The 13,565-nt window shown below is 36.8% G+C and overlaps 1 protein-coding gene across 2 annotated transcripts in view; it reads left to right on the forward strand.

Annotated features, from left to right (window-relative positions):
• GABRB2 (gamma-aminobutyric acid type A receptor subunit beta2) overlaps positions 1-13,565 on the forward strand; it is a 238,274-nt gene that overhangs the window by 149,499 nt on the left and 75,210 nt on the right. The gene's annotated exons all lie outside the window — the stretch shown is intronic.

The following is a 13,565-nucleotide window of genomic DNA, read 5'->3' on the forward strand; positions in this document are numbered from 1 at the left end:
ATTGAAGCTCTCCCTAAATCTGCCATTTGGGTACCAGCATTTGTCTCTCAACATCTTCTCTTGTTCTGAAGTATTGTGGTAGGACCTGTGAAGTCAGGTAAAAATCTGTTTGTTTTAGAGCCCATGGAATTTTTATATCTTTCCTCTGACTCAAACTTTTACTCACCCTTACACTCGATAAAGCCCATTTCTTATTCCCCTCATAAAATCATGGGAACAATTGATCTCATGTCACATCATGTTGTATCAATACACAGCCATTTTATTTCCACCTGACTATAGTCTTTTCATTCTTGTTTCATGTGATCAGTATGTGATCACCCTCAGGTTTATAGTATTGTGTTGTCAAAAGTTTCTGCATTGCCTAAAGCTTGATTTAATTCAGCTCTAGCCACTCTGTTTTCCAATTTTCAAAAGTCAGATTCCTTTTTCACAAGAGCATTGCATGTCCTGAACAGAAAGGTTACTGACTCAGCATTGCTCTTGAAACTTTGCACAGGAGGTGAATTCCCCCCGACAGTCGCAATGCAGCTCAGTTCTTAACTCCCAAAGTCAGAAGTTGTTATTTGCAAATGCAATTGGTAAAAAGCTGGTACACTTGAGTTCTAAGTAGAATCTGAATACCATTTGAGCATGTCACTAAGAAAAATAAAGGGAAAGGAATTTTTAAAGTCCAGAATTTTGATAAGCTACAGTGAAGGTGATCTGGCTTTTCATAAAACAATAAAGTTGCTTTCCATTGCCCAGGTGATAGTTTATACTCTAAATGGTAAGTTAAGTTCCTGAAGAGATAAAATTTTGTGTAAAGTTGTTTGTTTGTTTGTTTGTTTGTTTGTTGGTTTGTTTTATAGAGTTGCAGAATAAAGCAGACCAGATTCCAATTAATAATAGACTCTATTTCAGAGAGTATGTTTGATAACGTGTGGTTATCAGAACACTGGTATCAAACTGACTTGGGATGTTTTATCTTGGTGAGCATTGAGCAATATATAGAATATGCTGTATGCAGGAAACTAGTACAACATCGTATATCAATTATGCTTCAATAATAAATAAATAAAAATAGATTTCTAGATTCAAGCTTAATGAATCAGATTCTATAGATGTATGGCCCCAAGCAAAAAATTTTAGGGACAGAAAAGTCATTTATAAGGTAATTAAGTGAGATCAGCTCCATAGAGTTAGGGGGTATTGAGCTCTCAGTATTTCGTATCTATTACTGTAGTCATTGGCATCCTTTGCCTCTCATTTGCACCTTGCACCTTTCCTCTTTCAGGCTTCTTCCACTAATTTTTCATATTTGCTCTGTAGAAAGAATGCATTCAGCACTTCCACACTGTGGCACAAATAACTTGCAATGATTTCAAGGGTTATCCCTCCTAGGAGCAGCATATACAATCTAACATTTATTAAACCCTAAGCTTTATTTCAACCAAAGGAGGGAAATGCTAAGAGTACAATTTGAGTTGAGTCAGGGAGAGGAGATAATTGGAAGTGGTGGGCAGTGGATGCTAGAAATAATGTATGAAAATATGCTCTGTGGTCAGAGAGTGTTGACTCATCATCCAAAATACTTTAGCACCTAGAAGGCGAAAACCAATGTAATACGAGTGGAATGAAATTTGAGAATGTGTTATTGCAATATTTTAATAGAGATAATCTTGTAGGTATATTGCTCTTTGATTGATGTATGAGTATTTTAAGTATTTGCAGTGTTTATGAATACAGGCTTACATCTCAGGGAGGGAAAAAGGCAAATCTTTAAAACCGAGAACATTCAAACACACACACACACACACACACACACACACACACACGACACAAACCCTGCAGTACTAATTATTCTGGGACCATTAAGGACATATGTTTGCAGCTCCTTATAAGTTTCACAGCATGGAAATGAGTATCAAGGCCTGTGTTGCCCACCATTTTGGTTTTGCTTTTGTTTTTGTTGGTATTTAGCTTCATTGAACATGTGTATTATATTGCTTAGACAACTGTAATGGGTTTATGTTTTAAATAACTCTATCTTTCACTGAGCACCAGCTCCTGGAGACCTCACCTTTCTGTTTTACTCAATCACTATATGCGCAGCACCTATATAAAGATGACCAGGTAGGTACATGGCTCATGAAAGATTGAAAATGTGTTTTAGATGTTTAAAATGACAATAATGTCATTCCTGATATAGTTTAAATCAGAAAGTAAGAGAGTATAGTTTACTGATGAGTAATGAGAATGAGGAGATTATATCTCTAGTATAGCTGAATGACTTTAGAAAGCCGCTTCTCTAGACTTTTTTGTCTTTAAAATGAGACCAGGGGCGCCTGGGTGGCGCAGTCGGTTAAGCATCCGACTTCAGCCAGGTCACGATCTCGCGGTCCATGAGTTCGAGCCCCGCGTCAGGCTCTGGGCTGATGGCTCAGAGCCTGGAGCCTGTTTCCGATTCTGTGTCTCCCTCTCTCTCTGCCCCTCCCCCGTTCATGCTCTGTCTCTCTCTGTCCCAAAAATAAATAAACGTTGAAAAAAAAAAAATTTAAAAAGAAAAAAAAAAAAAAAGAAAAAGAAAATGAGACCATTCAACTAGCTGTCCCACGACCTGTGGGAGTGGACCCCTCTACACCTTATGTTCAAAATTGTATCAAACACTCTGGCTTGAATTAAACTATGACTGATTCTGCTTAATAGTTCTTAGTTTTACTTTAAATTTTAAATATGTGCTTTTCAAATGTACCACATATTATGTTAACGAGACTTACAAGTTCCTGGTATTTTATCATTAATGGCTGTACCTTTCAGAGCCATTGTAATCAATTTATATCAAGTTTTAATTTTAGCACATAGGACTAGTTTAGGGAAATTCCTTTTACTTAGTCTCAGAAATTCTCATAACTCCTTTTCCACTTATGCTAGTAGTAAACACATCACCATGATTACTATTAGCTTAAAACCAGAAATGGTACCAGTTGGTGAAAACATGTGTTTACCCCCAGAACTATAAAAATATCACATGACCTCAATCCAAGTAAGTCTTGCCATTAACTTGTTTTAAGGGCTAGAGTCAGTTCACTGGGAATATATTTAATTATAGGTATTGTAGGAAATTAAGGTTATTGTAGAAATAATGGCTTCTTCCCTCATGAAGTTCATATTTCAGTATAATTATTAAGATCAACTACTTTTACTCTCATGTTTATTAATAACATTACTTTTATTGAACATTCACTGTGTGTTACCTAGTTGCATAATTTAACTTACTTAAGTCACATAACAACTCCTCTTAACTGTAATTAATCCTCCATTTTACAGATGTGGAAACATAGCTTCCAAAAGATTAAATAAATTTTACTGAAGCATGAAGCTAGTAAACCCGTTTTCTTAAATTGTTCTTTCACAGTTCTCAAAATTTTCAGTCTCACAGAAATAGAGTAGAAAAATTGAAATTGGAATCCCAACAGGGAATTTCTTTTTAACTGGTGCAAAAAGGTGCTTTTATTGTAGCACAGGGTAAGGATCCATGAGCAGAAAGAGCTGCGTTTGGGATTGTGAACAGAGACTGATTATATACTCTTAAGTTTCAGGGGGAGGGGTAGAGATAATGTAAGCCTCTAAGGTATTTTTGCATGTTAAAGAGTTTTGGAGCCTGGAGGTTTAGCTAGTGTCAAGATAAGGTAGCTTTTAGTCTCTAGCAAAACTTCATCATTAAGGCAGCCATGAGTTCCTTGAATGTCATGCTCTGCACATCTAAGGTATTTATCAGTGTGCTACACATTGTAAGGAGATTTAAAGTGAGCTACCTTTCTCTTGCCTTCCTTCTCCTCGTCTGTAAGCACTCATGAAATTTAGCCCCTCAAGGCCAAATGCCTGGGGATTCTCTTCCCTTTATAGGCTCCCTGGTGTGCTAGTCTGCCTTTTGCCCCTCTCTGTGCCCAAGGTTCCCTCCCTCACTCCCTCCCGTGGTTGGACCCATGGAGTCTAGGTTCCCAAAGTCTTCACCTGTTCTACCCTCTCCAGTAGGGCCTCTTCTCTACAGAATATCTTCCTCATTAGTTGTGGAGTCTGTTCGGTCAGTCTTTGGGTCCCTTTCTGGACTGTTTGCTCTGAAGCAAGTAATTCCTAGTTGTATTCATAGGACAAGGTGAGTTCACAGTCCCAAGAGGGAAATCCTAACTAGATTTCCAATCTAAATAGCATTATATATGGTTGTTAAGTACTTTGTATTAAGTATAATACTCTATTCAGACAAGTTATGAGTTAAAAGATATTGTGGACTGATCTGCAAATGTATCCAGTCTTCACATAGGAAAGTAAGTGCCACTACCAAATAACTTTATTAAAAAAAGGCTTTCTGTAATTAGAAAAATAAGTGTTGAACTTCCTGGGTTCCTAGACCACATACAACTTAGCTAAAACTAGTTATTTAATAACACGTTGAACATTTATCTTGGAACATTATGTAAATTACTTTCTACCTTAAAGTACCCTTTGCTATCAGAGGACTTGCAGTAAGAACAATTCTTGTTCCTTTCTTTGTAGGAGGCATTGACAACTCCATTTTGTTTGTCTTCTTGTTTTTTTATAGACTTCAAATAGCTAATAGAAAAATTCTTGTCAGGTAGAAAGGACTTCAACTGCATTTATTGCTGAGAATATGTTTTTCTCAGTAATGTAGGTTTAATCTCTCAGTAAGATTGATATCATATGCATTTCTTCCTCAGTAAACATTCTCTGTAAAAATGAAAAGTTTACTTCAGAGACTTAGGACTAATTCTTGAAGAGGAGCCACGATTAATATCCTTAGAGAACAAATTTGAGATATGGAGACACTGTTCCTCTGTTGGCATTTTCCATAATGCTGGTGGGCTACCAAGGCTTTTTTCCATATGGGTGTTCACCCACATATGCGTTTGACCCTTTAGACACTCAAAACTCAAAACATGACATTTATGCCTATATACATTTTTTAACGATTATTAACCAAAACTTCAAAGTTTGACAATTATGACTTCCAATGGAAAAAAAGCTGTATTTTGAAGAGTTACAATAAAATGTTAGTTTAGGTAAAGCTTGAATGTTATCATCAGCACAAGTATATTTAAATAATCTGACATAGCTTCCCTATGTTCCACCCATAGTTTTTATTCCTTTGTCTCTGTTTTTTCTTTCCTCCTTCCTCATTTATAATTTTCTCAAATACATGAACTCTCCTTACTATACATACCAAGGCTACCTTTTTAAACATTTAAAAATGTGCAGTAAATATTTTCCCCCAATTGTTTTCTCACCACACTTATCACATGACCCATTTGCCTTGCCACCTGCAATGAAACTGACCATGATTATAGCAGCAACTAAAATTTGTTGCAGGAAATGGGGTATATAGCAGTTCATATTGTTTTTTATGAGCATTCAAAAAATGATAATATCCTTGATATTGACATATGTTAGGGCATTTAGTTATAAATTTAAATTTAATTTACGTATCGGTTAATTCCCTATAAAATCCAACAATACTATAAATATTCTTACATAAACAGTAGATGAGACCAAAAGTTTTGGATTTCTGCAAACTCTTCTTCCAGATAACTCTTGAATATCTTCTTTTTTTCTGGTTCTAAACTACTTACAACTTAGAAAAGAGGCATTCTGTCTCATCTTTTTATGTATGGACTTGATTTCCCACAATTACCTATGTTGAACCTTATGAGCCATGACAGGTACTTACAGAGTTTAAGCTCCTCTGTATCCTAGAATTCTCTTGACATTGTGACTGGTTCAAGTGAATTATCTGCATATGTGGAAAGTTTGCTCCACCACCATCATCTCTGTTATTAGCATAAACTAAGGTTAATTAATGCTCTATTAGTTCATCACTTACATCTTAAGAAGGCTTTCCCCTCACTTTTATTTTCTACTTTTGTTGAGGAAATGTTTGAGGATATGTCTTTGTGATACCCTACAAAATGATTTTAGATGTTTAAACTTCATTAAAATTTTTGGGGGGTGTCTGGGTGGCTCAGTCAGTTAAGCATCAGACTCTTAATTTCAGCTTCAGTCATGATCTCACGGTTTCTGGCATCAGTTCCCACGTCGGGCTCTGTGCTGTCAATGTGGGACTTTCCTGGGACTGACTCGCTCTCTCTTACTCTCTGTCTCTCTCTCCCCATCTCTGTCTGCCCCTCTTCCCTTCTGTTTCTCTCTCAAAATAAATAAATAAACATGTAAAAATTAAACTTAATTTTTTAAAATAATGAATGTAGGCTTACCTAAATGACTAAATCCTGTAAATTTGATGGGGGGAAAAAGATGCATACTTTTATCTGAGGAGATATTTCATCTTGACATTAAGCAGAAGCTTTAGCAAAAGATTACAGTACCCAATGATATGGTCAATGATGTAACCTTAAACAATGATTGATTCTATTTTATAATGATAAGCCAAAAATAGTAAGTTTTTTTTTCTGCTTAGACAAGAATTATCAATCTAATCAATATTGGTATCATAGCTAACACTCATCAAGTATTTTTAAATGCCAAGATATTTAAGGACATTATCTTATTGAACCTTTGCAATGCCCTGGTGTTGTCCCTGTTTTAAATATGAGAATACTGAGATTTAAAGAATTTAAGGGGCACCTGGGTGGCTCAGTCAGTTGAGCATCCAACTTCAGCTCAGGTCACGATCTCACGGTTTGTGGCTCTGTGCTCACAGCACAAAGCGTGGAACCTGCTTCAGATTCTGTGTCTCCCTCTCTCTGCCCTTCCCCTGCTCATTCTCTGTCTCTCTGTCTCTCTCTCAAAAATAAATAAACATTAAAAAAAATTTTAATAAATAAAGAATTTGAGAAAAGTTCTCCTAACTCCACAGCATGAATTGATGGGACTAATACTGGAAATCAATTCTGTTTGACTTAAAACCCCTCACCTTTGTCCTTGCTATAATATTGTTTTTCTAAGTGCCATTTTTCGTTGTGGAATAATAGGGATGGTCATTTGTGCAAAGGCAGAATCACAAAGACAAGTTGCTATGAAGTCAGGTGGGCAATATCCGTGAGTGAAGTAGGCAATGCAGGGCTTTATCACATGCCGTTTCTAAAGCAGGAACCACTCCAGCCTCTCTTCAACTCCAGCTGATGGCTTCCAGGTGGGAACAACAAGCCCCTGTTGCTAGATTTCAAGAGAAACTAGATATGTAATTTTTATATAAAATTATTTTTACACAGTATTTGTTTACTACAATATTTAGTCCCCTGGTCAGCAATCTCTAACCTCTATCTTAAAGATTTAAACTTGATCTCTTCCTTCTTGGTGTTTGGAAGTCATTTGTTTGACAAATAATTATTGGATACTTACTGTGGACTAGGATTTATGCTAGTGTCTGAGAACTAGTTCAGCTTATGCATTCAAGTAGCTCCCCGAATAATGAAAGATATGAGAAGCAAATAATCAGTTTCTAAATCTCTGTGTGTTTCATACTGAACTAGATACCATAAGAGATAGTAAGACGTATAAAATATGGCATTTTGTCTACTAGGATTATTCATTGATTTATCTATTCAGAAAATCTTTTTTTTTTATTCCCAAGTTAGTTACCAGTGTAGTTTTGCCTTCAGGAGTAGAACCCAATGATTCATCAATTGCATATAACACCCAGTGCTCACTGCAACAAGTGCCCTCCTTAATGCCCATCACTCACTTAACCCACCTCTTTACCACCCCCCCCCACCCCATCAAGATGTTGGGCATCTTTTCATGTCTTTTGGCCATCTGGATTTCTTTTTTGGAAAAGTGTTCATTCATGTTTTCTGCCCATTTCTTCACTGGATTATTTGTTTTTGGGTGTTGAGTTGGGTAAGTTCTTTATAGATTTTGGATACTAATCCTTTATCCAATATCTCGTTTACAAGTATCCTCTCCCATTCCATTGGTTGCCTTTTAGTTTTGTTGGTTGTTTCCTTTGCTGTACAACTTTTTATCTTGATGAGGTCCCAATAGTTTATTTTTGCTTTTATTTTTCTTGCCTCTGGAGACATGGCAAGTAAAAAGTTGCTGTGACTGAGGTTAAAGAGCTTGCTGCCTGTTTTCTTCTGTAGGATTTTGATGGTTTCCTGTCTCACATTTAGGTCTTTCATCCATTTTGAACTTATTTTTGTGTATGGTAAACAAATCTTTTAAGTGTTCACTACATGCCAAGCACTGTCCTCAACAATGCAGATAAGTAGTTAAAAAAAAAATTCTTGCCTTTGAAGTGAACATATACTGAAAGGAACATATAATAAACCAACAAATATATAATGTGGTAGGTAGTAGTATGTGTCATGAAGATCATAACATGAGGTAGGGAAGTAGAGGTTATTGGAGAATCACTGTTTATTAAGTACTAATTTATATATGGTGACCATGGAAGGCTATTCCAGTGAAGTGATATTTGAGCAGAGACCTCTATTAAGATAGGGTTTGGACCATGTGTATATTGAGTAAAGATTATCCCTAGGAGGAAAGTAAGTGCAAAGGCCCTGTAGGAGCCAGTTTGAAGGCTCTTGCTGATAGTCCAGAGAAAAATTTGATAACTTGGACAGGGTAGAATTTATGAGAAATTATTAATCGTAGATGTATTTAGAAGGAAATACCAGTAGTATATACTGATGTCTGTTAAGTGAGGGAAGAAGTCAAAGATGACTCACCAATTAGAAGAATGGAGGTTTCATTTACTGAGGTAGAGACTACTGTGTGAAGAACAGGAGTGTTGTAAAAATCAAGATATCTGTTTAGAAAATGTCAAATTTGAGATGGTCTCTATACGTTCAAGTTTATTTTTTTAATATAATGTATTGTCAAATTGGCTAATATACAGTGTGTAACGTGTGCTCTTGGTTTTGGGGGTGTTGTATACATTCAAGTTTAGATGGAATGTCAAGAAGACACTTGGCTCAGAAGGGAAGAATGAACTAGAGATGGCAACATGAAAAAGGTGGTGGAAGAAAAGAGTCAAGTGAGTGACACAGACTTGAAGTACCATGGGTGTTCAGAGAATGAAGGACTTGTGATCTGAAAAATCTGCAAACTGCTTAGTAAAGAGAGGAGGACCATAGAGGAGGAGAAGCTATAGAATAAATGTAGCTTGAGGCAGCAAAACTCTGGAATGCACGGAGACTAAAGAGGAGAATAAATGAGAAAGAATCACAGTATTTGAGTATCCTAACTTCTTTGCCCAGGACAGTTCTGAAACTTTTGATACCTAGGATTCAATTTCAAAGATGGTCTATTGGAGAGAGGGAGGGTAGGGAAGGGGAGAGAAATGCCACATCATGAAAGTAGAAAGGATTAGTACATAATGGCTGATAAAATGTGTTCCACCAGTGGAACAGTGGATGAAACATTAATTCTTTTTTAAGTTTATTTATTTTGATTTACTTTGAGAGAGAGAGAGAGAGAGAGAGAGAGAGAGAGAGCAAGAGCATGTATACAAGGGAGGGAGAGAATCCTAAGCAGGCTTCCCACTGCCCTGTCAGCTCAGAGCCTTACATGGGGCTCGAACTCACTAATTGTGAGATCATGACCTGAGCCAAAACCAAGAGCCAGATGTTTAACCAACTGAACCACCCAGATGCCCAGAAATGTAGTTTTTTTTTTTTTAATGAAGTTCTCATTTAGTGTGAACTCCAAAGGAGCACATTTCCAAAATTAATGTAGGTATCAGCATTGCTAGGTATACCATTTCTACTATATTTTCCTTTATTTTATGAGGGTACTGAGGTTGATTCTCTTGAACTGTATTGTCTATTGAAAGGCTATTGTAAGTCACAGAATTGGTGGTAATCTGTGGGGAAATTTAGCCCAGAAAGGCAGCTTGTGTGTCTGTGACTGGTACTTGCCTTGTATATGAGGTGAGAAAGGACTGTTACTTGGGTCTTTTTTATGATAATTTACCCACAGTTATTATACTTGGATGCCCAAGGAATATCCTTATGTAACACATATTTGCATATGGAATTTTAATTTGCATTGGAATTTCTGAGAAAGAAAAAGAATCTAGAAGTGTGTTAGTTTGGAATATTGATGCCCCTGGCACTTTACAGTTTTGATTTTCCCCATAAATAAGTGTTCTAGGTTAGTGCTTTATTTCTAGACATGCCAGGGGCTGCTCATTCCTCCAATGGGACAGCCCTGTTCCAATGATTTTAATGTAGTAGAACTTAGTGCATGCTGCCATACTGAACAGGTATAGATCTCAGTTCTACTACTGCCTTTGTGTATGGTCCTTTAATTGTCTCATCTGTAAAAAGGAGATCACAATACCCAATAAGAATTAACATGGATTTTAAATGAGTGAATGAATCATGCAAAAAGGTTGGGATGGTATCTGGAACAGAGTAAGCATTCAATAAATATTAACCACTTCTATAATTATGAATACTATCTAAATTTTGTTGATGGAGGGAAAGCAGGTACATGAATGTTTTCCTTATGATGGGGAGAAGTGTATGAAAAGAGGGAGCCATGAATATTATTATACTTTAGTGGATGTTAAGTTATTCTGACTCTAAAGGCACATGTAAATGAATATGTTTCCTAGACTTAAGAACATATTTTAGAAAGGCCCCAATATAGGGGATACAGTCTCAAATACCTGTGTAAGTTAAGGAGGTAGAGAAAATAAGTGAAGATGACCATGCATACAATAAAAGGGGGTGATGAAGACTGTAGAGAACTAGAAGGGCCCATTTCCCTCTCCTCAGGAGAGGGCAAGGATATCAGCCACAGATGGTGGTGGCCATGCAAGACTCTCCAGTGCAGAAGTGCAGTCCCAGGGGGGGCACATTCTCGGATTTTTCAAGAAGAATTTCCAAATTCAGTTATGTGAAATTAAGACATAAAATGTTTGACAAGTAATTGAAAAAAACAACTTAAAACACTGAGGGTAATCTAAAACAATACATTTGCAGATCAGAGTTGATCTGTTTGTAACCTCTGGGTAAAATGGCAATAGCAAACATTCAACAGAAATAATCTAATCAATTAGCTAGTGATTGAATTCATCTCCTTACAAAATATTTTTACCTACCATGTATTTGGCTCTCATTTGGGTCAAACAACACGACTTTGGAAACCCTTCCCATCCTTAGACTCAGCATCAATATACGAAGTTACTCTCCTTCAACATCCCATTTAAAATCTGTTACCTGATCTTACCCTTGTCCTTGACTGCCACCTCTGGAATAAGGCACTGCTGCGCTAGGCTGATTGTGGTTCTATTGCACATCATCCCATCAGCGCTTTCTTTTCATAGCAATAAACCAATGGGCATTTAAAATTCTAGTCCACAGGACACATTAAAGACTATTAAGAGATTAGACTGTGCCTTGTCTTCTCTTTAGATACCTGTTGTAGAAATTTAGATGTGGCCCAAACAGAGAGAGAGAGAGAGAATAGATATTGTTATTATAAGACAATTCATGTGGGCACCTGAGTGGCTCAATTGGTTGAGCGACCAGCTTTGGCTCAGGTCATTTTCTCATGGTTCGTGGGTTCAGGCCCTGCATCAGGCTCTGTGCTGACAGCTTAGAGCCTGGAGCCTGCTTTGGATTCTGTGTCTCCCTCTCTCTCTGCCCCTCCCCAACTCACGTTTTCTCTCTCTCTCTCTCTCTCTCTCTCTCTCTCTCTCTGTCTCTCTCTCTCTCTCTCAAAAATAAATCCTAAAGGGGCACCTCCATGACTCAGTCAGTTAAGCCCCCATTTCAGCTCAGTTCATGATCTCGCAGTTTGTGAATTCAAGCCCACTTTAGGCTCTGTGCTGACAGCTCAGAGCCTGGAGCCTGCTTCGCATTCTGTGTCTCCTTCTCTCTGTCCCTCCCACATTCGTGCTCTGCCTCTATCTTTCTCAAAAATAAACATTAAAAAAATTAAATAAATCTTAAAAAAATAAGACAATTTATGTAGTTAAATAGTCATTAATTTTATCTTTTTGTTTTGTTTAACTTCGAGGTCATTCTAAAAGTGTGCTTCCGAGAAAGTTTCTGCCCAGATCATGGTTAACAAACAAATAATTGTTTAATAATAACAATACCCTCTCTTTCATATTCTGGAAATTGATTCTTGTTAGAGAGAGCTATAGAGACAAGAATATGGCTTACCACACCTTTGATACCCAGTCTGACCAGCACTCAGAGCTTAACGGAGGAAGAGGTGAGAAGTGTAGGACTACCAACCCTGAACTATTAAATAAACTGCTGCTATTAAATAAACAACAAACTGCTACATGATTTTTCTGAAAACAGGCTAGAAACATTGTTTTCTGCTCTTAGAATTCCATAACACAGTAGATGCTGACTTTCCCAAAAGCTGAGACTGGTGTTTCTTTTTCACATCAATGGCCCTTTCACCAACCTGGACATCAAGGTGGACATTTTTAATGACCATGCAGCTACGCTTCTAAGCTAGATTTTCCAGTGATTAATAAAGATGGTCGCTGTGTCTTCAGTTCAGTTTCATTGCTAGCTCCCTGGCAGAAAGATTTTTAAAGTGTGTAGACTGCTAAATCATTACTTTATTTACAAGTAGCAAAAAATTTAATTCTCTGGCTAAAAGACTCTGAGTATCTGGTCTTGCCAAAATACCAAATTGAATGCTAAAGGAGAAAAAAGGAAAGCAGATTTTTTTGGATGGTCCACAGCCGATGGGAAGTTATACAACACAATTTTCTCTGGGCAAAATGACAGATTTACAGAGCTTGGCTGCAAAATTTCTGGCACATTTTGACAAATGGGGATGGTAGATCTATTCACATTCTTCTTTCTAGATAGGCTATCCCAAGTCACGTATTCTTTTAAAATTATTTTCAACTCTGCTTCCACACAAGCTAGGTCTCTCAAAACCGAAGCTAAATTCAGATTTATCAGCACTGTGAATGATGGATTGAGCTAAGCCTACCAACTGCTTAACAAAAGGACAAGACACCAAATAACACTTGCTCTAACACTGTATTTCTCCTTTATAGCAAATCATTCATATATTCAGGCATAACAGTACATATAATCCTGTATGCAATCTGATATTTTATTTTTCCTCTTCATTTTTTAAAAGGATAAAAAAAGCTTCTTCACAAGAATGGATTCCAATCCCATGCAGTACTAAAATAAGTCTCATTTTGTTTTTTCTTCTTAATTATTAGCCTTAAGGTTTTTAGCACTGCTGAGACACTTACTATATGGAACTTCAGCCATTACTGAGTTGATAGGTAAAAACTTACTGGATGATTTTAGACATAAGTTGGCCAGCAGAAACAGCTTAATTTATTACAAAGAAAGAAATCTGAAGACACCAGTCAGAGAAACTTATTTGACATCACTAATTACCTTCTCAAGCTAGCTACACTACCATTTAGTGTAGCTACCATAAGAAATCTACCATTTAATGTTAAACTCTGAAGAAAGACAAATAAGAAGACAAACAAATGCACTGAAGGATATTGTTTTAAAGGTTTTAAATCAATACTAACATGGCTGAATTCTAGTTACTAAAGAATAGAACAGACTTGTAATGAAAGTTCTTATGTAGCTTGGCAA

The sequence above is a fragment of the Lynx canadensis genome, chromosome A1 (assembly GCF_007474595.2).
Source record: "Lynx canadensis isolate LIC74 chromosome A1, mLynCan4.pri.v2, whole genome shotgun sequence".
NCBI classification, from domain to species: domain Eukaryota; kingdom Metazoa; phylum Chordata; class Mammalia; order Carnivora; family Felidae; genus Lynx; species Lynx canadensis.